We start from the raw sequence: 24,164 nt of genomic DNA on the forward strand, positions 1-24,164 counted from the left end.
GTCAATACATGCTCATTACATATATGTTACATATTGATGTAATTTCTGTGTGTATTATGCATATATAAATGTATATTATTATATGTTTAAATATTGTAGGCATAATTAGATATATTACTAATACACAAATTAATATACATGCGCATATATATGTGCGTGTGTATTACTGTCAGAATCACATCAATTACGTCTATCTGTACATTGTGTTAGCTAAATTGCTAGCAAAATGTAAATATTGGAAGGGAAAATCTATTTAATAAGGTCTTTCTCTCACCTGTCAATTAGCTCTTCGGCATAAACTCCTGTGCTGAAGAACTGAGTTACAGGGAGAGAAGGAGATACAGATGAAAATGCACCCCTCCCCAAACACACACACTTCTCTTGTGTTTATCTTAACCCCCTTTTGAATTTCTTGCCGTTTTTTATTTTGATTTTTTTACCTTGTTTAGTGTATCTTGTCTCCTATTTTTATCTTTTGTGTGTTATACAACCCACTTGTGTGTTTCTTTCAACTCTCCTTATGTATCTTTTACTTCATCCCAGCCCCTGTGTGTCTCTTTTTACCCTCCTACATCCCTCTGTATGTCTCTTTCCCCCAGCCCCTTTTGTAAATGTCTTAGCCCCAGACCCTTTTTCTTTCTCCCCTTCCGGATCCCCTCTGTGTGTCTCTTTCTAACTCCAGTGCCTCTGTGTGCCTCTTTCTCTCCTCCCAGCCACTCTGTGTGTATTTTTCTCCCCAAGGCCAGCTTTTCCCCCAACAAACCTCCTGTCACTTTGTCTCCTTCCCGTTTGTATGTCTATTTGTTCCCGCAACAAACCTTCTGTGTGTCTCTTTGTCTCTCCCCCAACGCCTCTGTGTGTCTATTTCTCCCCCTCACTGCTCCACTGTGTCTTTCTCCCCCTCTCCTCCCTGTGTCTCTCTCTTCCCCCTCTGTCTCTTTCTCAACCTCTCCTCCTTGTGTCTCTCTCTCCCCCTCTCTGTCTCTTTCTCCCCACTCTCCATGTGTCTCTCTCTCCCCCTCTGTTTCTTTCTACTCCCTCACCTGTGTCTCTTTTTCCCCCTGTCCCTTTCTCCCTCCTCCCCATCTGTCTCTCTCTCTTCGCCCTCTTTCTCCCCCCGTGTCTCTCTCTTTCCTCTCTGTCTCTTTCTCCCCCCTCTGTCTCTTTCTCCCTCCTCCCCATGTGTCTCTCCCTTTGCCTTTTGTCTCTCCCACCTGTGTCTCTCTCTTCACCCTCTGTCTCTTTTCTTTCTCCTCCCCCCTGTCTATTGCTCACCTTCACCACCCCTTAAGACTTTCCTTGTCTGACAGTCTCTCAGAAAGCACAGGAGGACCTGTGGGGTATATTTATAGGGTTAAGAGTGATATGGGTTAGCATTACTATGGCTTAGGCACCAAAACAACTTTAGCTTACTGAAGCAGATTTGGGGTATAGATCATGACCCTGCTCAATTCTCTGCCATTTAGGAGTAAAATCACTTTTATGTCTGTTATTACAGCCCTAGGCACACCTCCCCTAGCTGTGACTCATACAGGCTGTATGAAACAAATGGTTTCATTGTCAATCAGATGTTAACTTACAAGCTTCATTGCCTGTTCCTGTAAATTGAACTTTAATTACACATGGGAGGCTCCTGCAGGTTCTAGAAGGCAATTAACAGAGCAGGAGATATGAAATTCTGAATTAAACAGACTGTGCAATAAAGGAAGTATAAAAATTAGATCTCACTTTATAGGAAGTGTTTGGGAAGGCTGTGCAAGTCACATGCAGGGAGGTTTTACTAGGGCTGCCTAAACAAAGTAATTTTTTGTCAGAGAATTAAGCAGTGCGAAAGCAGGGGCATGATCTACACACTAAAACTGCTTTATTAAGCTAAACTTGCTTTGGTGTCTGTAGTATCCTCTTAATTGTAATTTTCCCGGTCCATTTCTGGGGAATGGGAACAACTGAATAAAGCAATTTGGCTGTTTGAGAAGCGTTGTATCATCCATGTTATATGGAGATTTGGCTGATTTTAACAGACAATTGAACAGCAACTGAATAGAAATGCAAAGTTATCTGAAATAACTAAATTTGCCCTTTGTGAGTAGCAAAATGGGTTAAAACAGCCAAAATTGTGACAACTGAACTTCATTCAGCTGCTGTGAGGTTGCTGTTTGGTGTTTACTTATTAAAACCTTTTTATAAATATGGCGAGTCAAAATCCAGATTAAAAAATTAAGGCAAAATTTGCTGATATGAAAAAAATTCTTCAATTTAGCTACATTCGCATCTTGTATTTTAGACAAGAGTTTAGTTCGCTACAGTGTGTAATTTAATAATAAAGCAGTGAGTGCTTTTCTTAGTTCGGAAATCTATCTTGAACCGCCTTAAAAAGGTTTACCAGTTACCTCTTCCCTATCTACCTGTGACAGTCAGTGAGAAACAAGGACAAAGCTACAGGCCACAAGGCTTTGTGTTGGGGTCAGGTGTCTCAACTTTTTGTTTAAAAAGATGCATTGAGAATCCTACATATAATGCAAACACAAATGTCAAGACTGCACAAAAAATGAATTACAGTATGAAAAGGACAACTAATGAGATAGTTTAGAACCTTGGAGTCTTTTGAATTATGTATCCTAGATCATACCTTTGTATGCCTCTCCATCACTCACATGTCCTCCTGTTATATCTCTATGGGTCACTAGAGGGCACTGTGCCTCTTTCACACTACATAGATTCCAGCCTGCTTCCTTTCCAGTCCCTAAGGATTCTGCTTAAGCTAAGGCTGCCAATGAAGTCAAAGCCTAATGCATTTCTCTGTGGTACCACAGGCTGCATCTCTTTCAAATTACAGTGCAGGCGGACCAGACAACATTTTCTGAATTAGCATCCCTGGGACTCCTCTGCTCACACACGCAGAACACATCTAGGGTACAGCAAGGTACCTGTCTGCTTCACCTAGAGACATCATCTTTAGACCACTTTGGATTAAGGGGGGGAACTCTGAATTTCTGCAAAGCAAGGAAGCAGTTGGGAATCAGAAGCAGGAGTTTCAATGAGGATCCCATTGTGTTCACCTGCCTGATTAATTATTATTTTTTCTTACAAGCTTCATTGCCTGTTCCTGTAAATTGAACTTTAATTACACATGGGAGGCTCCTGCAGGTTCTAGAAGGCAATTAACAGAGCAGGAGATATGAAATTCTGAATTAAACAGACTGTGCAATAAAGGAAGTATAAAAATTAGATCTCACTTTATAGGAAGTGTTTGGGAAGGCTGTGCAAGTCACATGCAGGGAGGTTTTACTAGGGCTGCCTAAACAAAGTAATTTTTTGTCAGAGAATTAAGCAGTGCGAAAGCAGGGGCATGATCTACACACTAAAACTGCTTTATTAAGCTAAACTTGCTTTGGTGTCTGTAGTATCCTCTTAATTGTAATTTTCCCGGTCCATTTCTGGGGAATGGGAACAACTGAATAAAGCAATTTGGCTGTTTGAGAAGCGTTGTATCATCCATGTTATATGGAGATTTGGCTGATTTTAACAGACAATTGAACAGCAACTGAATAGAAATGCAAAGTTATCTGAAATAACTAAATTTGCCCTTTGTGAGTAGCAAAATGGGTTAAAACAGCCAAAATTGTGACAACTGAACTTCATTCAGCTGCTGTGAGGTTGCTGTTTGGTGTTTACTTATTAAAACCTTTTTATAAATATGGCGAGTCAAAATCCAGATTAAAAAATTAAGGCAAAATTTGCTGATATGAAAAAAATTCTTCAATTTAGCTACATTCGCATCTTGTATTTTAGACAAGAGTTTAGTTCGCTACAGTGTGTAATTTAATAATAAAGCAGTGAGTGCTTTTCTTAGTTCGGAAATCTATCTTGAACCGCCTTAAAAAGGTTTACCAGTTACCTCTTCCCTATCTACCTGTGACAGTCAGTGAGAAACAAGGACAAAGCTACAGGCCACAAGGCTTTGTGTTGGGGTCAGGTGTCTCAACTTTTTGTTTAAAAAGATGCATTGAGAATCCTACATATAATGCAAACACAAATGTCAAGACTGCACAAAAAATGAATTACAGTATGAAAAGGACAACTAATGAGATAGTTTAGAACCTTGGAGTCTTTTGAATTATGTATCCTAGATCATACCTTTGTATGCCTCTCCATCACTCACATGTCCTCCTGTTATATCTCTATGGGTCACTAGAGGGCACTGTGCCTCTTTCACACTACATAGATTCCAGCCTGCTTCCTTTCCAGTCCCTAAGGATTCTGCTTAAGCTAAGGCTGCCAATGAAGTCAAAGCCTAATGCATTTCTCTGTGGTACCACAGGCTGCATCTCTTTCAAATTACAGTGCAGGCGGACCAGACAACATTTTCTGAATTAGCATCCCTGGGACTCCTCTGCTCACACACGCAGAACACATCTAGGGTACAGCAAGGTACCTGTCTGCTTCACCTAGAGACATCATCTTTAGACCACTTTGGATTAAGGGGGGGAACTCTGAATTTCTGCAAAGCAAGGAAGCAGTTGGGAATCAGAAGCAGGAGTTTCAATGAGGATCCCATTGTGTTCACCTGCCTGATTAATTATTATTTTTTTTTTTTAATGGTAGTTGCTGGATGGGAGAAATGCAATGCTGGGCTAGGTGAATGAGTTAAGTTTTTTTGGAGTTCCATTTGAAGAAAAGGTGTGACCTACCATCAATATGGAAATTTAAGAGGGATCTTTTGATGGATATCGATTTTAAAGCAAGACCACAGGTAGGCTATGTCAAGGTTTATTGCTATTATATATCAGTGCTGGTGATAAACAATTTGGCTTGCATTCTGATTATTGTTTAAAAAAAAAAAAAGGGGGTTTTAATCAAACACAGGTGTGTGCAATTACATATTCTGCTTTTAGACAGGTATTTTTTTTTTGTGATGGAATAATAATGAAAATTAAAATTCCAAGGCACCCTTCTGATTTCTCTTCACTTTTTTTTTTGCAATCATCTGAAGAGCAATTTATTTCCCGTAATCAATCATTTCGACATGTTAATGATTTGGAGGGGCGGATGTGTGGGGGGGAATCAGCATTTCATTATTGTATAAAGTTTTCCTCCACCGTTCATATCTAATTGTACTTTCAGGCTTTGCTCAAATAGTGTTGTTGAAAAATCACAGCATCTGGTTAATTGAGTGAAAGAACTGAGTATTTGTGTCTTTTTTTTTTCCTTCTTCATATTTTCATATCATTTTAAGAACTAGACAAAAATGCACACCCAAAGCATTTCATATATGGCTTTTAAACTCATCATCTGGATGTCTGTATAGTATGCTGCTCAGGTACTTTGATGTTCTGCGTATTGTATGTAAAATTCTCTGTACAGTGATATGATAAGCCTCTGGCTTTTAAATTGTGTTATATTAATATGCATTCCATATTTTCAAGAACTCTTTTTTAAAAAAGTGCTTCTCTAATTTCATAAGGTTTGCGTGTGCTGGATTTCTGTATTTGAAATCCAGGTTTGATGTCTGCAATTAATTTCTTTTTATGCACTTTTTGTTAAATCTCAGCCTGTAATACAATTATAGAACACCTGACTTCATTCTTCAGAGTCTTTTAGTCTGTTTTTTTTTTTTTCATTTTAGTATACTGTAGAGTAATCTTACACATTATTTTTTCTGTACATGCATACTGTTCACTGGCTGTGTGGGTAATATTTAATTTATAAAACCCATTAAATATTTCAGAGTTCTGCAATGATGCAGGCCTGTCTGGTAGGCAGGGGTTAATGACATCTTTAAAACAAAGGCTCTTGTGCCACTCAGATAATGTGTTAACAATTCCTTTATTTATCCTCTTATTAAGTGTAATAAATAAGCCCATTATTTTCTTCAACAAGCCTTCTAGCTTGTTGAATAGCCAAAGACACAATGTGTTCTCGTCAGACCATTTCCCAGCAATGAAAAAAAATATGTAACACAGCTCCCCAAAAATTACAATGATAAACCAAATCTCCTTCCAGCAGTATGTAAAACTTTCTTTATGAAGTCAATCAGACACCACTGTTTTCTGTAACAGCAGATCGTATTGACCAATATGTCATCAACATCTGTTGTACTGTACCTTTAGTCATCTCCTTAAAAATACTTAGTCTTCCCTAAAGAAGACAAGGGTATGAATATTATTATTTTTTTTTCCAAAGAAGAAATATCTCTTTCTTTTACTTGCTAATTTTTGCCGTTAACTAAGATGAAGGCCATTTTTCATTCAGAAAATGTTCCCCTTAAGCAGGGTTACCATATGTTCCCTTTAACTCGAAATGCTTTTGTTTGATCTATATTGCAGGGTTGCATTAATATCATTACTGCCCAGCATGATGAATTTATTATAAGGATCCCCACTTAAAGGGGAAATGAATATCATAAAATCTTTAGCCATTTTTGTAATATCATTATGTGATCCTCAGACTCGACGTTTAGGGTGATCTATTTATATTGGTATTAAATATATATGGTAGTTAAAAATAAACAAGCAAAACATGTCTTAATTGAGATTCATTCAGGTTATTACATGATAATAGCAGTAACCATTAATTCATTTTTGTTAGACAGAAATACAATTTGCCATTTAGCACTGTACCTGTTTTGATTCTAACGTTGCAGTGTTCAGCTTTTTCATATAATGAGGATATCTTTAATAGCCCAAGGGCAGTTCAGGGCTGTAAAAAAAAAAAAAAAAGCATCATATAAAGGATCACCCCCCCCCCCCCTGCTTTTTCACCCCTATATTTTAATGTTCCTAGTCTTTGAAGGACACCTGCCATGAATGAGTATAACGTTGTTGGCAATGTCAATGTCCATTAAACGAATAATAATATTGTCAAAATGTTCTACCACTGTCATGCTGACTACCCTATATTGAAACAAAAACTCAGATTTAATGAGAATGTCTTCCAGAGAGTGAGATGTTCATTTTCTACAGGTGCAAACATCTTCTACTGTATTTGAGAGTTTTCCCCTAGTGAATGAAGATAACTGTAAGTGTTGCAAGTACTTTAGAAGTGACATCTAGCTCAGTAGGGGAGCCCTTAAGAAATAAACTCGTTTTTTTTTGCCATACCCCCCCCCCCCCCCACCCCCTCAAAGAAAATAATTTCAGGAGAAACGACTATCCATTGACTGAGAAACATACCAGAATAATGAAGTAATGCTAGCTTGCAGGTGGAAACAACATTAAGCTTTCCAGCTGTTTTTTTTTTATTTTTTAAATTGGAGATTATTTACCTAACTGGAATTGTGAAGGATTAGAGAGAGGATTGCAAACTTTAGGCCAAGATAGTTATGATAGTTATAGTTTGGCGATTTCATTTTTACAACTTGATTATAATGTAAATTCATAATATCGAGAGTTTACAACTCTCTTGTCAGTTCTACATGACTTCCAGTTTAGCAAATTAACTCCTTAAAAGATAAGATAAGTAATGGACTAGTAGTGAACCCTACTGTTCCAGCAGAGTCTGTTTTCTTTCAATGCTGGTATAGGCAACAAATGAATATGAATTGTGAAAAAACTGCTCCTTGTTGTATAACGACTTTGATTCCAGAAGAACAGTAGCATGGCCTACTCAGACTCTGATCACCAATGAAATACGTTATTTAGAGACACCGTTTCCTTGGGATCCAAGTACAATTTCATGGGTTTATTTTAATTGTATTTTCTTAGAGTGTTGAGAGGGCAATCCATTATATTTATGTAAATATTATTTTTTTTCAAGTTTCATATTCAGTCATTAATTTTACAGATAACCTTCTGTATTTACTAAAGGGCATATTTAGTGAAACCAGAAATTGTTGAGAAGTGGATAGTTCACAAAGGAATTGCAAATTGTAAGCCAAAATATTCAAACTGGAATATTTCTCCAACTCTAGCTCAGCATTCCCAGCTCAGCTTCTCAGGCCTAAAATGTGCAAGTTCCTTGTCAATTTTGCACGATTCCTGGTTTTGTAATTATATATCTGGGTGTCTGTAGTTGCTGTTTAAATAATCATGGTCAAAAGAAGATAATGCAAGTGATTTTTTTTTTTTTTTGAAGTGTGAATGGGCCTTGTAAGGGCATAGTAATTTATGACCTTGAGAGATAAAAAAAGCTAGCAATTTAATAAGGGATTTGACCAGAGCCTCAAAAGGTTCTCTAAAGTGTGAATTCTCGAGAGGTCAAAGATGATTTAACATTTTCGACCAAAGTAAACAAGATTGCCAGAGCCATCTATGTTTAGAGTTCATCTATTGCGGCCTAAAATTTTAAATTCTATTTGATTTCACTTTGAATTCCTTCCAGTTCATACTTTTGCGAATAACCCTGCTGACAAACTGGTTACGTCTCCTGTCATTTAGTAACATATGATATGTTGTTATTTTCATGCACAACGAAAATAAAGATTTTTGAAAAAAAAAATGGCTGACAAAAGGAAGTAAACAAACAACGTAAACCCAAAACTTACTACGCCTACATTATCTCTAGTTTGCTTGGTGTATATATGGCTATAAAGGCTCAGTATTTCAAATGTATCATAGTCAAAGTGACTTAAAATGGAAGAAGCTTTATTATAATCACAGAGCAATAGAGCAACATTAGCTGACGATTCCATTTTGTCAGTAATTACACCTCTGTATATCAATGCATATCATGGCAGGCAGTCAAAGAGAGAAAAAAGGTTATTTACATTTTGAGGCATTATGGTTTCCATCCATTATATGTCTTACAGAGACGACCTTTCAGTGTTAATAGTCAATTTAAGGACCCAGGGTGATGCTTGTACTGATGATGATAGATGGGTAGACAGACAGACTAGAAATAATTGTTTAGTGAATAATCCCTGTTCTGCTATATATTTAGAGACACATGTATTGTCTATGAAGCTCTAAGTGGGTGTCAAATGTTCTTGCTGCATGACTACCTACTTTCACACATTAGACACAGTTTAGATTAAAATACATCTGTTGCAAAAGCTTTAATGTGGAAATGTGCAATTGCTAGGAGTAATGTCAGTCTTCACCTAACGGTAACTTGTGATGAGTTGACAAGTGACTTTTAAAATTAAGGCTAAAATAACTGGAAATATCTCCTGCTCATTGGGGAAAATGTCTAGGTCCTCTGAAATACAGACTAGGGAGTTTATTCACTAAACTCTGAATTGATGCAAATTGATGTCCGAAGAGCGTCATTAAGGTGCAACTTGTCAAGCTATTGCTTTAGTGGAGTTTCCAGATCACCTAACCCTCCCTGCTCCCCCCCCCCCCCCCCCCACCCCCCAAATTGAGACATTTGGGTAAATTCTCTACAATTCTCAGTTTAATAAATAAACCTCCATCTTTTAACTCAGCTATATTACCCTTAATTTTACAGGTCATTTATCAATCTACACCCCCTCACTGTTTCATGAATAGATCCCTAGGGAGTCAAGGTTAAAGGATGGTGCCGTCAGTGTACAGCTTTTGACACATGTTATATAGGATGCAATTAAATATAATCCTATAATATTAGTTTTCTTCTAGAATTCTCAAACATTGGCTCCTGCCTATAATAAAATATGTAACTCTGGCAACCAAGCAACTTGCACATAGCTATCACTTCTTCTTTATCTGAATCTCGTTGACTGTTTTGCACAGAATAAAAGGCTTACAGATTGCAGATTAAATGTTGATTTAAGGAAACAGAGTAGTTTAGAGTCTTATTTCACCTTGGAAATGAACTAGAAATCAAGTGGAACATGGGACCTGTTGATGTTTGTTTGTTCTAACGGCCTCTTAAATTATTTACAAATTATCTAGTGCGGCTGCTTTGAATTGGGTACCACGGCCATGTTGGCTAAATTAATGATCAGTTGTAAATGCAAAAGTCAGAACAGAACATAAATAACAAAATAAAGCTCGGATGCCTTTAATCTAACGTCTAAGGACTCCAGGGCTCAGAGCAATCAGAGAGGAAACAGTGCATATGTTAGCTGGATTCTGCTCTGTACAGCAAGGGTATGGGTGAGATGGAAATAAATCACAGCCAGCGTATACACTGTAAAGATGATAGAGGCGCTATTAAAGAGCAGCAAGTTATATACATAAGCCGAATTATCCAGGTATTAGGACAATATAGCATATATAAATGTAGAACGCATGTATGTATGTATAAATGTACCAATGTATTTATGATAAATGAACATATTTTGTGTAGCCAAAAATTAGACACATCCAGAGCAATAAAATGATTGATTCCCTACAGCTTGGATTGGCAACCTTCGGCACTCCAGATGTTGCGGACTACATTCCCCATAATGCTCTTACACCCATAATGCTGGCAAAGCATCATGGGAGGTGTAGTCCAAAACATCTAGAGTGCCTAAGGTTGCCTATGCCTGCCCTACAGGGTTGCTCTTCTTCCTTATCAAAGGAACTTCTCTGGAATTTACACTGAAATCACCTATATAACTTGTATTAACCTTTTCCATAAAATACTTTTTATTTTGGTAACTAACGTTATAGTCCAGGCAAAGCCAGTGCACACACTGCACTTGAGAAGGAGACATATAAACATTGTTTAATTTCTCCTCTTCTCTGTATGCTTCCTATATGTTGACTGCTAGGTCCAAAGCTTTTCACAATCACAATGATTGACAGGGAGCTAAAATGGAGAATTAGGAGGTGTGGATTTCTACATTTAGTGTTATTTTTGACACATCGCAAATGCATATATGTGAACTTTAGTAGATAAGTACACATGACATTGGAAGTCATTTGAAGTGACATTTCTTTTTTTTTTTCTTTTTTTTGTGCAATGGTACAATGACAAATATAGTGACATTTGCAAGATATCAGACGATAAGGACATATGGTAAACATGACAGAAGAAATGCACATTTTGTAAATTATGATAAATTCAGCTATCTACAATGTGAAAACTAGGCCAATGCTGTGTAGGTAACATATATGAATACTAAATCTATGAAGCATATGGTCCTTCTTAAAATCAAACAGGAGGATCTAAAATCCTTTTTTTGTCACCACTAGGCCTCCAAATCATATTGATTGAATGTGTACAAAATATAAGGCATATTATAATTAAAATGAAGTTAAAATCAGAAAAGGTATTGACGACTGAGAAGCTGCCATCAAAGTGTGGTAACAAGCAATTGGGATATTTCAGCCCATACCTGGGCATGGGACGTTGTGTTGATGGTGTCATAAAACTAAGCATATATATTTAAGGCTAGTTAGGATGGCTAGATGGCACCTCCAGCTCCTTCCATCCCAAGGCCCAACTGCAAGTTATCTCCACACCTTGTCCATAGATTGTCCCTAATCTAGGGCCTCTCCAGCATTCTGGGGAATCTACCCCTCTGGCTCCCTGCTCGGGAAGGTGGTGCAAATTTGAGGTATCATGCATAGCCGACTTGGTTCAACATATGCCAAATGAAAGGTCCCACTTCCGCCGTATCCTCCACCTCAAGTGAATTAGCAGGCCTCAGTCGCACCCATAGCAATCATTTAATTCCTGGATTAATTAGTAAGTGTCCCATTGACAATAAAGACAAGTAGACCTTGATATAAAGAAGTTATATATGAAGTTAGTTGTCTTTTTAGTGTAATCCACAAGTTTCATTGAGTAGCTCTCTCAGTTTGCATCTTGCTCAGTGGGCCATGCCCTGCCTGTGTGACATTTCTATTTTAAAGAAGTGGCATGGCCTTTTCAATTTAGGAAAACAGCAAAAAAAAAATTGCAACCATTACTTCTAACCGCAACCATTAACACTATAATAGAATTTTACAGTAAAATTGGAGTAGGATAACTGTTATGCACAGCTAATTAACATTAAACTAGCCTGCCAGCTTAACATCTAAAAAAATCTTTGGGGACATAGTAATTTATAACTCTACTGGAGCTGGAGCCCAAGGCATGCCTTAAAGTACAGACAAAGCACATTTCCCACTTCCTCAAAGTGTGAATCAATGGGAATTTATGAAATTCCTTCTAAAAGGATGCTAGGTATATGCAAAACCTGCTGAAACAGGGCAGATTTCAAACCAGCTCCAATTTTTTCACATGCCTACATGCTATCAAGTGAGCTTGTCCAAAAAGCTACCAATAAGGGGTGACCATGCAGAACTCATAACTATTACAAAAGAGACGCTCGTTATTTTCCACATTTCTTTGGCCTATCACTCTACCCTCCAGAATAACAACCTTAGTGTTTTTAAACTACTGCTAATACATTTTACCCACATTAAAACTGCTGGGGTGCTGCCCCAACTGTCCCTATGGACCAGCCTTCACTGGGTTTAAATATATTTTAATGTGGCATCTTTTATTCAAGATGATCCTGTTATACGTTTCTCCTCTGCACTTATTTTACAGTGAACGCTCAATATATTATGTATTTTTTGGTATGCTTTTTGAAATTTATATAAATGCTCTTTTTAAAGATGGCAGATATATTTGGCTAGCCTTGGAATTTATCTCATTTGGTATTTGTTGTATTGTTCTATTTTTATTTATATAAGCAGGTTCATCAGTCTTGTACCCTCTATTTGAAACCATTGGTGTATTAAATACATGATAATTTGACTGAATTTGATATTCATGAAACCGTTTGTGATGTTCCGATATACGAGTTGTTTCTGGAAGTGATGTGATGGCAGCATCCAGAAACCAGATGTGACATTTTTGTGACTGAGTACCGAGCCAGTAGTAAAAACAACATAATTTTCAACTGCAAAAGTTTGTCCAACAGGGATTGCCTCTAAGGAATTTATACACCTGATGCCATGGACTATCAATCCAAATAAGAGAAGCAAATTTTATATTTATATGTGTTTTTAAATTGAATACATTTTTGTGGACATTTTTCTGAAGACTCCCAGGAGTGAATAACGGTGTCCACAATCTTGATCAGTAACAGAAAATGGCTTTATGCCTTGTACAATGTGGAGCCAGTTACATTGGGCTCTAATATATGTGAATTTAACCATTTATTAGTTATCTGCTGATATGAAAGTACCAGGTTATGCTGTGAGGCCTCTTTCTACAACTGTCAGATAAAAGTGTCACATTGAATCCATTGTATGAGAAGATAGAAAAGTACCTTAATAAGCCCTCCGATGCATGTCATTAGACCCGGCAAATTATTTGGCTCTGAATTATGTGAGTTCCATCCTTAACCAGTGTGTCAGATTCATATAAAAATATCTGTCTGTACTATTTGTGTTTATCATTTTATTTCTATACAGTTATTTTAGGATTCATGTTCTATATAATTAGATAACTATGCACTGGTCTCTTTATTCAGCACTCCACATTTTAGATATTTGGATATTCTATAATTTTGTGTTGAAGTGAACATACAAAGTTGCATGGAGAATCTTTATTGTGTTTACAAGTTGCTTTACATGTATTATTTTGCATATGTATGTAACTGCCTGCTTTCACACCAGAAAATGTGAATGGCTTTGTTAGGCGGAAAAGATGTACACAGGTATACAGAGCAAACTAATAAACATGTGCACACTGATATACATAGAACACACTGATTAGAATCTTTAGGTAGAGTATTTCATTTTATACACTGGATATTCTGAGCACATTAAAATATGACAACCTTCATGCTCATCAAAAGTGCAGATGAAAACCCAGAGCAGACTTACTCTGTGAAGCTGAAATCACATGCGAACAGCCATAAGGGATTCACTGTCTCAAGAGTCTTACCAAAGCTTTGATCCTATATGTCCTTTCTGTACCATTAGGGATTTTCAGTGAATTTTTCCCATTAATCGTAGACACCGTTTCTGTTCTAAATACTAAGTCTCTTGTCACAGATTAATGCTGCTTTGCCTCCATTCATTTAAATAAGTACTTTTAGACTTAGACAATGACTGATGGTTAGTATACAATCAACCTACAAAATGCAGAATAAATAGCTGATCTGATATAACAGATTCCCAACTTACACGCTCTAAATTGTGCAAATCATTTGTCAATATAGGCATTGCTGGTGGGGCTGAAATCCCAGATGTAAGGGCTAACGTTTTAGACCCAGCTCTCTACAGACGGTGGCAGGGGCAGGAGGATATTAGTGATTTTTTTCATTTTAGATTTTACATTAGGCAGCTGTTTTTTAAAGCAGCCATCTATTATAAAACAGTAGTATATTGCTCAGTCAGGCTACTTAAGGGGACTGTCAGAAGGGAGTGCTGGAGAAGAGAACTTTGCTGCACACTCCTCTGTTAGTTCAGTAGCATGCTGGGATTGCATTGATTACCTGGATGTGCAGAATGGGCTTGTTTCCTACTAGGCTTTTTTATTGAGATCACGGAGAGCATCAGCGGCACGTTGTTGATGGGTAGAGAGGAAGGGATGTGTCATGACATATCTCCACCTCTCTGTCAGTATAGGGCTCATCAAGTTCTCCCATGGGCTCAAGTCCCACGTGTTTCTTCAACCTAGCTATAGCCGTGGTTGTCAGCTTACCACAAAACACTTTATAGTGAATAAACAACTTGATCTATTTTGATTGACATGTATGCACTACTTATTAAATAATAAAAGAGTAACCCCCTTTGCTGCTTTGTAAAATTATATGCTATTTCTGAAGAGGATTTCTGAAGTCTGTAAAGAGGAATCAATGCTTTTGAGATTGATGCACAATCTAGTCCAGGTGTAGCCAACCTTCGGCTTTGCAGAAGTTGTGGACTACATCTCCCCTGATGCTTTGCCAGCACTATTGCCGTGAGAGCATTATGGGAGATGTAGTCCATGACATCTGGAGTGCCGAAGGTTGCCTACCCCTGATTTTAGTCGATAGTTAACTGAATACAGAAGTTCAGCGGAGGAAATGGTGTTATTTTATTTACTTCTCTTCCCTATTCATCCCTGTACGGTTCAAGAATGAGTCTAATGAGGTTTACTGGGAGGAGGGAATGAGTCTAATGAGGTTTACTGAATTTTTATGATCCTGCCTGAAGTGCACCTCCACCTCTCGAAGCTTTTATTAGTCATCCCAACTTCATCCCTGCAGAAACTGGATTCTGTTCAGCTCGTATGACAGGAGACTGGGTGCCTCGAGGGACCCATATAAGTGGCAAACCATTGTACAATCGTGTGGCCCTTTACCGAGAAACAGCACAATGGTACTTCCACCAGTATAACCCCCATAACAGGCTGCAGTGGTTGTGATGCTTAGAGTAACCTTTAATCCCTTAACCCCTTAAGGACACATGACATGTGTGACATATCATGATTCCCTTTTATTCCAGAAGTTTGGTTTGGTTAAGGGGTTAAAGATCAAACCTCTGGAATAAAAGGGAAGTCCTTAAGGGGTTAAAAGGACTGTTTAATAAAGAGTGGGTTACAATGAGATGAAAAGTAGCTGATATAATGTAGACACATATACATTTATATAAAGATTTGCTTGATCATTTATACAGCAACAAGCTGTATTATGCAGCATAGAAAAAAAAAACTTGATTTTGAATGCAGCAAAGACCTATTGGTTAATTGCATCAATAGAAGAATATTTTTGATTTCTAAAGTTTATCGCACCTTATGTTAGTATGTGATTTAGAAGAATTTACATTGCAGTGTTTTATTTCCCAGGCATATGTCTGTGATATTCAATTATATGTTCATAAATATGCCAGGATTCTTATTTATGTTTATTTTAAAAAGGCGATGGTGATATATTATGATATGCACCATTGCATATTAAGATGAATTGTTTACTGAATGAGTACCTCAGTTTATACGTATCAATGTTTCTTGAAAGGGTAATAATTACGGGAAGAAAAACAATCTTGTAATATTAGCTAAAGCATGATCTATTGTGTGTGTGTGTGTGTGTATATATATGGAAATCGAACAGGACTTCTAAATGAGTAAGTGGTTTAATGTGAAAAAAATCTACAATTACATCTGCATCAAATCAACGTCAGTTTGATGCAGATGTAATTGTATATTGTTTCACAATGGACCGTTTATTAATTTAGAAGTCCTGTGAGTGCACCCCTTTTTCCATTTGTTTATATTTTGATGCTGGTCAGCACCCAGGCATAAAAGCTTTTTGGTTTATACAAGCAAGGAGAGACATTAAGGCTGGGTCAAAATTCAGAGTAGCTTTTGAGGAGTCCACCAGTGAACCAATTTCAATGATATATACAACAAATGCTTAACATATGGATATTTGTTTGACTAGGTACGTCTTTTAAATGAGTTCCATTTGTCACCTTGCAAAGTAGGGCTCTTTTGATTGCATTGTTCATAACATTAGTTAAAGTTTGAAGCTCTACCGCTCGAACATCTTTCCGCTAACTTCCTGCGGGGTCACCCCGCACTAAATGGCGAATTTAGTAGGGTGCTGTTGGTGCTGATGAATTATCCGTGGATTTTATGTACCACAGAAATTACAGGTTTTTTTTGGTGACAACGTCATTTAAATAAAATTGAGCTTCGTCAGACATGATAAGTTGATTAATAAATTCATTGTTTCCCCTGGCTAATTTGCTGTTCCTTTGTGAGATTACTCATGATAAATATCCCAAGACTCCGTTATAACACATACCTGTAACACAAAAAAACCTGTGTGTGTGTGTGGGTGTATACCAGGGGTAGGCAACCTTTTAGCAGCACTGTGCCGATATAGGATTGTGATGTCCCGTAGCGTGCCGGTCCTATTTTTTTTTTAAATGAGGTGTGTATGCTGCCGTATCCTGCTTGTGTTATTTTTACTGTAATTGCTTTGTATCGTTGTATTTGTGCATATATGCAGGGCCGTCTTTAATATTGACTGGACCCTGGGCAAAGCATTTGTTTGGGGCCCCCTGGACCCTGTCCCCCCTCCCCAGGCGTGCAATCACGTCCTCCACCTCAACGCAGTGGCGGACCTAAAGTAGAGAGGTGCAAGAATTTTTTTGGGTCTCCCTGTTGCACGAGTGATTAAAAGGTAGATCCCCATCTGTCGTGCAACTCCAGTAATGCATTGACAGCTGGGGCTCTACCATTTACCCATGTTTCCAAGTCTTAGCACTAAGCGTTTTTTGTGTGTTTGAATGTAAACAGGTTTTTGTATGGAATATGTTTGTATGTGGTGTTGGCGTGACTGCAAGCATGTATTTGTGTAGTGTTGGTTTTTGAATGCAGGGGTGTATTTACATATACTTTTGGTGTGTAACACAGACATGTGTTTGTACGTAGTGTTGAAATTTGAATGTAGGGGTGTATTTGTGTGTAGTGTTAGTGTGTGAATGCTGAGATGTATGCACATATACACGCACACAGAGATATATACACACTGAAACACACACACAGACATACTGACTGTCAGGATCGGGACAGGGATCCAACACGCAGAGTACAAACAGTAGAAAGGTACGTATACCGGGCCTTAGAATGGCCGGACTAACGTACAGAGAATAACAGAGAATGGTCAGAGACAAGCCGAGGTCGAGGGAACGAGAAGACAGATAAGCGAGAGACAAGCCGGGTCAGAGGGATAACAGAGATAAGCAGAATAGTACAACAAGCCGGGTCAGAACCAAAGAGAATACTAGAATACAAGAGCACTGAGTGACTAGACAAGCTAGAACCACGACAGGGCAATGAGCTGACGAGATTAGCAAGCTTAAATACCCTGAGTCCGGAGAGTAGACACGCCTCCGATGGGTGCTGATTAGATAAAGCCAATAGAGTGACAGGTCGCTCGGGATAGCGTCAAGACGTCACGTATCGAGCGTCATGTTAGAAAAGGAAGCGGATCCCTTGCGGCCAGCGTTAGAATGACTGGATGGACCGCGAGGAACGGGAGAAATGGCCTGTCTAGACGGATAAACAACTAAGTCTCTACCCTTCTCAAAGGTAGAGACCTCAGGTACCCTGACAGTACCCCCCCTCTCAGATACGCCCACCGGGCGGAAGGAACCGGGACGAGATGGGAAGCGGGAGTGAAACGCCCTGCGGAGACGAGGAGCATGAACATCCTCCTGAGGTACCCAACTCCTCTCCTCAGGACCATATCCCTTCCAGTTGACCAGATACTGTAATCTTCCCCGGGAGAATCGGGAATTGATAATGGAGTTGACTTCGTACTCCTCCTGACCGTCCACCTGAACCGAACGAGGTGAGGAAACCGTAGAGGAGAATCTGTTGCAAATCAGTGGTTTCAGCAAAGACACATGAAAGGAGTTGGGAATACGTAAGGCCGATGGCAGGGCTAGGCGATACGCAACCGGGTTGATACGAGACAAAACCCTGTAAGGGCCTATGTACCGAGGCGCAAATTTCATAGAGGGAACTTTTAAACGAATGTTCTTAGTACTCAGCCATACTCTATCCCCAGGGACAAAAACTGGAGCCGCCCTTCTGTGTTTATCAGCGTGTTTTTTGAACAACATAGAATTATGCAGGAGAATTTGACGAGTCTGATCCCACAACTTCTTCAGATTGGCGACATGATCATCAACCGACGGTACTCCTTGGGAAGAAGAGACCGAAGGAAAAATGGAAGGATGAAAGCCATAGTTCATGAAGAAGGGGCTAGAACGAGTAGAATCACAAACGAGATTATTGTGTGCGAACTCTGCCCAAGGAATCAAACCGACCCAATCATCCTGGTGTTCGGAAACAAAGCAGTGCAGATATTGTTCAATCTTTTGATTAGTACGCTCAGCGGCTCCGTTAGACTGAGGGTGATATGCAGAGGAAAAGTTCAATTTGATACCTAATTGAGAACAGAAGGATCTCCAGAATCGTGAGACAAATTGAGAGCCTCTATCAGAAACGATTTCAGAAGGTATCCCATGTAAGCGAAAAACTTCTCTCGCAAAAATCTCCGCCAATTCAGGAGACGTGGGGAGTTTAGGTAACGGCACAAAATGAGCCATCTTAGTGAATCTATCCACCACCGTGAGAATAACAGTCTGTCTCTTGGAAGCAGGTAAATCCACAATAAAGTCCATGGCCAAACAGGACCATGGTTTCTCAGGAATGTCCAAGGGGAGCAACAAACCACAAGGAGATGCGTGAGGCTGTTTAGTCCTGGTACAAGTCTCACAAGCTCCGACGAACTCCTTAATATCCTTTCGTAAGGAAGGCCACCAGAAATCCTTGGAGATCAGGGAATAAGTCTTGCGAATGCCAGGATGACCAGCCACCTTGCTTTCGTGGAAACACTGTAAGAGCTCCACTTGGAGTTCAGGAGGGACAAATTTTCTTCCCTCAGGAGTCTGTCCAGGTGCCAGATGTTGTAAGTTCAAGATCTGGGCAAGCAACGGAGAATGGATTTTGAGACTTGTGTTAGCAATAATATTGCATTGGGGTACTATAGAGGACAGAACCGGTTCAGAAGAAGCCAAAGGTTCATATTGGCGAGATAGAGCATCGGCTTTAGAATTCTTCGAACCAGGCCTATAAGTAAGAACGTAATTGAAATGGGTGAGGAATAACGACCAACGAGCTTGCCTGGAAGACAATCGCTTGGCCTCTCCAATATAGGACAAGTTCTTGTGATCCGTTAAAATAGTAACAGGATGTAATGTCCCTTCCAATAAATGTCTCCATTCTTTTAAAGCCTTGATAACAGCTAGTAGTTCTCTGTCACCAATGTCATATCTGCTCTCAGCACCAGACAATTTTTTGGAAAAAAATCCACATGGATGTAACGGTTTATCCACACCTAGCCTTTGGGATAGGATAGCACCTATGCCAGTCTCCGAGGCGTCTACCTCAAGTAGGAAAGGAAGAGTGGTATTAGGGTGAACTAAAATTGGGGCGGAAGCAAAAAGCTCCTTGAGAGTTTTGAAGGCAAGAAGAGCTTCCGTAGACCAATTCTTAGTATCAGCCCCCTGTTTGGTCATATTGGTGATGGGCGCAATAATAGAAGAATATCCCTTAATAAAGCGCCTATAATAATTGGAGAACCCAATAAATCTCTGAACGGCCTTAAGACCCTTGGGTAGAGGCCAATCTAGAATGGACTGGAGTTTCTCCGGGTCCATCTTAAATCCCTCCCCAGAGATCACATAACCGAGGAAGTTTACTTGGGATTGATCGAAACTACATTTCTCCAATTTGCAGTACAGACCATGTTGAAGAAGTTTGTGCAAAACCCTTCTGACTTGTTCGTGGTGAGTCTCAATCTCTCTAGAATGTATGAGTATATCGTCCGGGTATACAATAACACACTCATGCTGAAATTCCCTAAGAACCTCATTTATCAGATCCTGGAATACAGCCGGTGCATTACATAACCCAAAAGGCATTACTGTATATTCATAGTGACCGTATCGAGTATTGAACGCCGTCATCCACTCGTGTCCCTGCTGGACTCTCACCAAGTTATATGCCCCTCTGAGATCTAACTTGGTGAAAATGTTAGAACCCTTTAAACGATCAAAGAGTTCGGTAATCAAAGGAATGGGATAAGCATTCCTAATGGTTATCTTGTTCAAACCTCGATAATCAATACAAGGCCTAAGTGTACCATCCTTCTTTTTAACAAAAAAAAATCCAGCCCCGGCAGGGGAGGAGGATCTCCTAATGAATCCCTTGTCTAAATTCTCGTGAATATACTCCTCTAGAACTGAATTCTCTTTAGTAGATAACGGGTATACATGACCCCTGGGAGGCATGGTACCAGGGAGTAGGTTAATCTTGCAATCAAAGGATCTGTGTGGAGGTAAGGTATCGGCTCTCTTTTTATCAAATACTGCCTTTAAATCCAGGTACTGAGGCGGTATTTGTGTCTCTGTAGGATTAGAGGAGTTAGCCGACGTGTTCGCCAGGCAAAGAGGCGAGACCCTCCGCAAACATTTCTCTTGACAATTCTGACCCCATGAAACTATCTCCCCTAACTCCCAATTAATGATAGGGTTATGTCTCTTTAACCAGGAGTACCCCAGGACTATGGGAATAGAAGGAGAGGAAATGATCAACAGGGATAGGTCTTCCTCATGCAAGATACCAACAGTTAAATTAACAGGTATGGTCTCACGGAAAATAACAGGCTCAAGTAAAGGTCTACCATCTATGGCCTCAACGGCCAGGGGTGTCTCCCTTAACTGGGATGGGATAGTATGCTTGTTAACAAAAACTTGATCGATAAAGCTCTCAGCGGCTCCAGAATCGATCAAAGCCATGGTTTTTACTACTCCCTTCTCCCAAGTCAAAGAAACGGGTAACAGAAGCCTGTGATCCTTATAATTGTGAACAGAGGACAAAATAGATACACCCAAGGCCTGTCCTCTAGAGAAACTTAGGTGCGAGCGTTTCCCGAACGATTGGGACAATTTAGGCGTAAATGACCTCTGACTCCACAGTACATACATAAACCCTCCCTTCTCCTGTACTGTCTCTCCTCCTCTGTGAGGTGAGTATTACCTATCTGCATAGGCTCTGGGAAACGTGAGGTTTCGATCTCAGAATTTTGAAATGCAGGTGCTAGTTTAAAGGAGGGTCTACGAGTCCTATCTCGAGTGTTCTGCCTCTCTCTTAAGCGTTCATCAATGTGAGAGATAAAAGAAATTAAATCCTCCAAATTCTCAGGGAGCTCTCTAGTAGCGACCTCGTCAAGGATTACATCTGATAGCCCATTTAAAAATACATCTATATAAGCCTGTTCGTTCCACTTAACTTCTGCCGCCAAGGATCTGAACTCTAGTGCATAATCCACAAGTGTTCGATTTTCCTGTCTAAGGCGCAACAGTAATCTAGCTGCATTGACCTTCCTACCAGGGGGGTCAAAAGTTCTTTTAAAAGCAGCTACAAAGGCATTATAGTTATAGACTAACGGATTATCATTCTCCCATAAAGGATTAGCCCATCTCAGAGCCTTCTCAATGAGTAACGTAACAATAAATCCAACCTTCGCTCTATCTGTAGGATAGGAGCGGGGTTGTAATTCGAAATGGATGCTGATCTGGTTCAAAAAGCCACGACACTTCTCAGGAGAACCGCCATAACGTACTGGTGGAGTAATACGAGAAGAAGCACCTACAGTAGCTACTTCTAGACCTGAACTTACAGGAGAGATCGAAGGAGTACGTGTCTCCTCTGGTGGGTTACTAGCACGAGACAATAGCGCCTGTAGTGCTAGGGCCATCTGATCCATCCTGTGTTCCATGGCATCAAACCTGGGGTCGGAAGAACCAAGCTGACTGTTTGTACCTGCAGGATCCATTGGCCCTGTCGTAATGTCAGGATCGGGACAGGGATCCAACACGCAGAGTACAAACAGTAGAAAGGTACGTATACCGGGCCTTAGAATGGCCGGACTAACGTACAGAGAATAACAGAGAATGGTCAGAGACAAGCCGAGGTCGAGGGAACGAGAAGACAGATAAGCGAGAGACAAGCCGGGTCAGAGGGATAACAGAGATAAGCAGAATAGTACAACAAGCCGGGTCAGAACCAAAGAGAATACTAGAATACAAGAGCACTGAGTGACTAGACAAGCTAGAACCACGACAGGGCAATGAGCTGACGAGATTAGCAAGCTTAAATACCCTGAGTCCGGAGAGTAGACACGCCTCCGATGGGTGCTGATTAGATAAAGCCAATAGAGTGACAGGTCGCTCGGGATAGCGTCAAGACGTCACGTATCGAGCGTCATGTTAGAAAAGGAAGCGGATCCCTTGCGGCCAGCGTTAGAATGACTGGATGGACCGCGAGGAACGGGAGAAATGGCCTGTCTAGACGGATAAACAACTAAGTCTCTACCCTTCTCAAAGGTAGAGACCTCAGGTACCCTGACACTGACATACTGACACACACACACACACACAGATATACTGACACAGATTTACTGACACACACACAGACATACTAACACACACACACACACAGACATACTGACACACAAACATACTGACACATACACAGATATACTGACACACACACAGACAGACATACTGACACAGACATGGTGACACACACACCTGACCTAGTGACACAATCAGATATTCCGACACACACTGACAGACATACTGACACAGACATATATACTGACACACACAAAAATTACACTTTTAAACCCACCCTCCAGTTTCCTACCTTTCCTGCTGGTGGCTGAAGGTGTTGGGAGTTGGGGTCTGGATCTCTCGGCAAGCCCCCCTCCACTCTGCCTACTCTTCTTTCCCGCACGCTCCTCTCTTTGTGGGAGGAAGTGATGCACGGCCGTCACTTCCTCCCAGCCTGTTGCCAAAAAGCAAGGGGCCCGCTTGCGCTGTTAAAGCGCCTCAGTGCGCCACCGGGCCCCTGCTGACAGAAGCCCACCGGGTGGCCTTTTGTGCACGGGCCACCCGGTGGGCCTCCTTAGTGTGCGGATTACCGGCCGGGGGTTAGAAATAGTTGAGGCCAGCGGGGCTCACGGTGCAGCTGCCCAGTTTGCCCCACGTTAAAGACGGCCCTGCGTATATTAGCTATTATATTGTATATGTTCATGAGTAGTTTATGGTATTGTGTATGATACATATGAATGTGAGTTGTGTATGGGGGCTGCTTGTGGAATTGTGTGAATGGATATGTCACGTTGTGTGTTTGGTAGTATGTGTGGGGGCTGTTTGAGGTATTGCATGTGAGAGACTGCATGTGGGGTTGTGTGCATGTATGTGGATTGTTAGTGGTGTTGTGCAGATTATGAGTATGTTTGTGTGTGGGCTGTCCGTACTATTTGTATGAGGGATTACACAGGAATGCAGGATTCTGCATTCCTGTGTATATCTAGCAGTCTGGGTGGCTTCCCTGGGTTCCAGTGGGGTCCAGACCGGCCAGGTACATGTCAAAGACAGGAGCTGCAACAGCAACTGCGTGCTGCTCTACTACTGTGTGGATTTCTATTCACAAGTGCTGGGAGGAAGTGATCTGAGATCACTTCCTCTACGTGCTGCAATGCATAAATTGAGGATTGTCCTTCACCACCTTTTCGGATTAGCAGATATCTGAAGTTTTACTGGGATTCCTGATAGGCCAGAGCTTATTTGTCTCTAGCAGCCTTGAGTGCCGTGCAAAGACACCTCGAGTGCCGTGCATGGCACTAGTGCCGTAGGTTGCCTACCTCTGGTGTATACATTATGAAGCATTTTAATGATTATATTGGCAGATTCTTCTTAGGATATCCAGTATTTTGCATTTCTTTAAAGTCAAGGTATTTC

The 24,164-nt window shown here is 40.1% G+C and overlaps 1 protein-coding gene across 1 annotated transcript in view; it reads left to right on the forward strand.

Moving 5' to 3' along the window:
* Positions 1-4,324: 4,324 nt before the first annotated feature.
* The window catches only part of TAFA3 (TAFA chemokine like family member 3), a 376,609-nt gene continuing 356,769 nt past the window's right edge, over positions 4,325-24,164 (forward strand). Inside the window, exon 1 of the mRNA XM_063450695.1 lies at positions 4,325-4,753. The gene's annotated coding sequence lies outside the window, so the exon portion shown is untranslated. The remainder of the gene's footprint in view (positions 4,754-24,164) is intronic.

This window comes from Pelobates fuscus, chromosome 1 (assembly GCF_036172605.1).
Source record: "Pelobates fuscus isolate aPelFus1 chromosome 1, aPelFus1.pri, whole genome shotgun sequence".
In the NCBI taxonomy this organism is placed as follows: domain Eukaryota; kingdom Metazoa; phylum Chordata; class Amphibia; order Anura; family Pelobatidae; genus Pelobates; species Pelobates fuscus.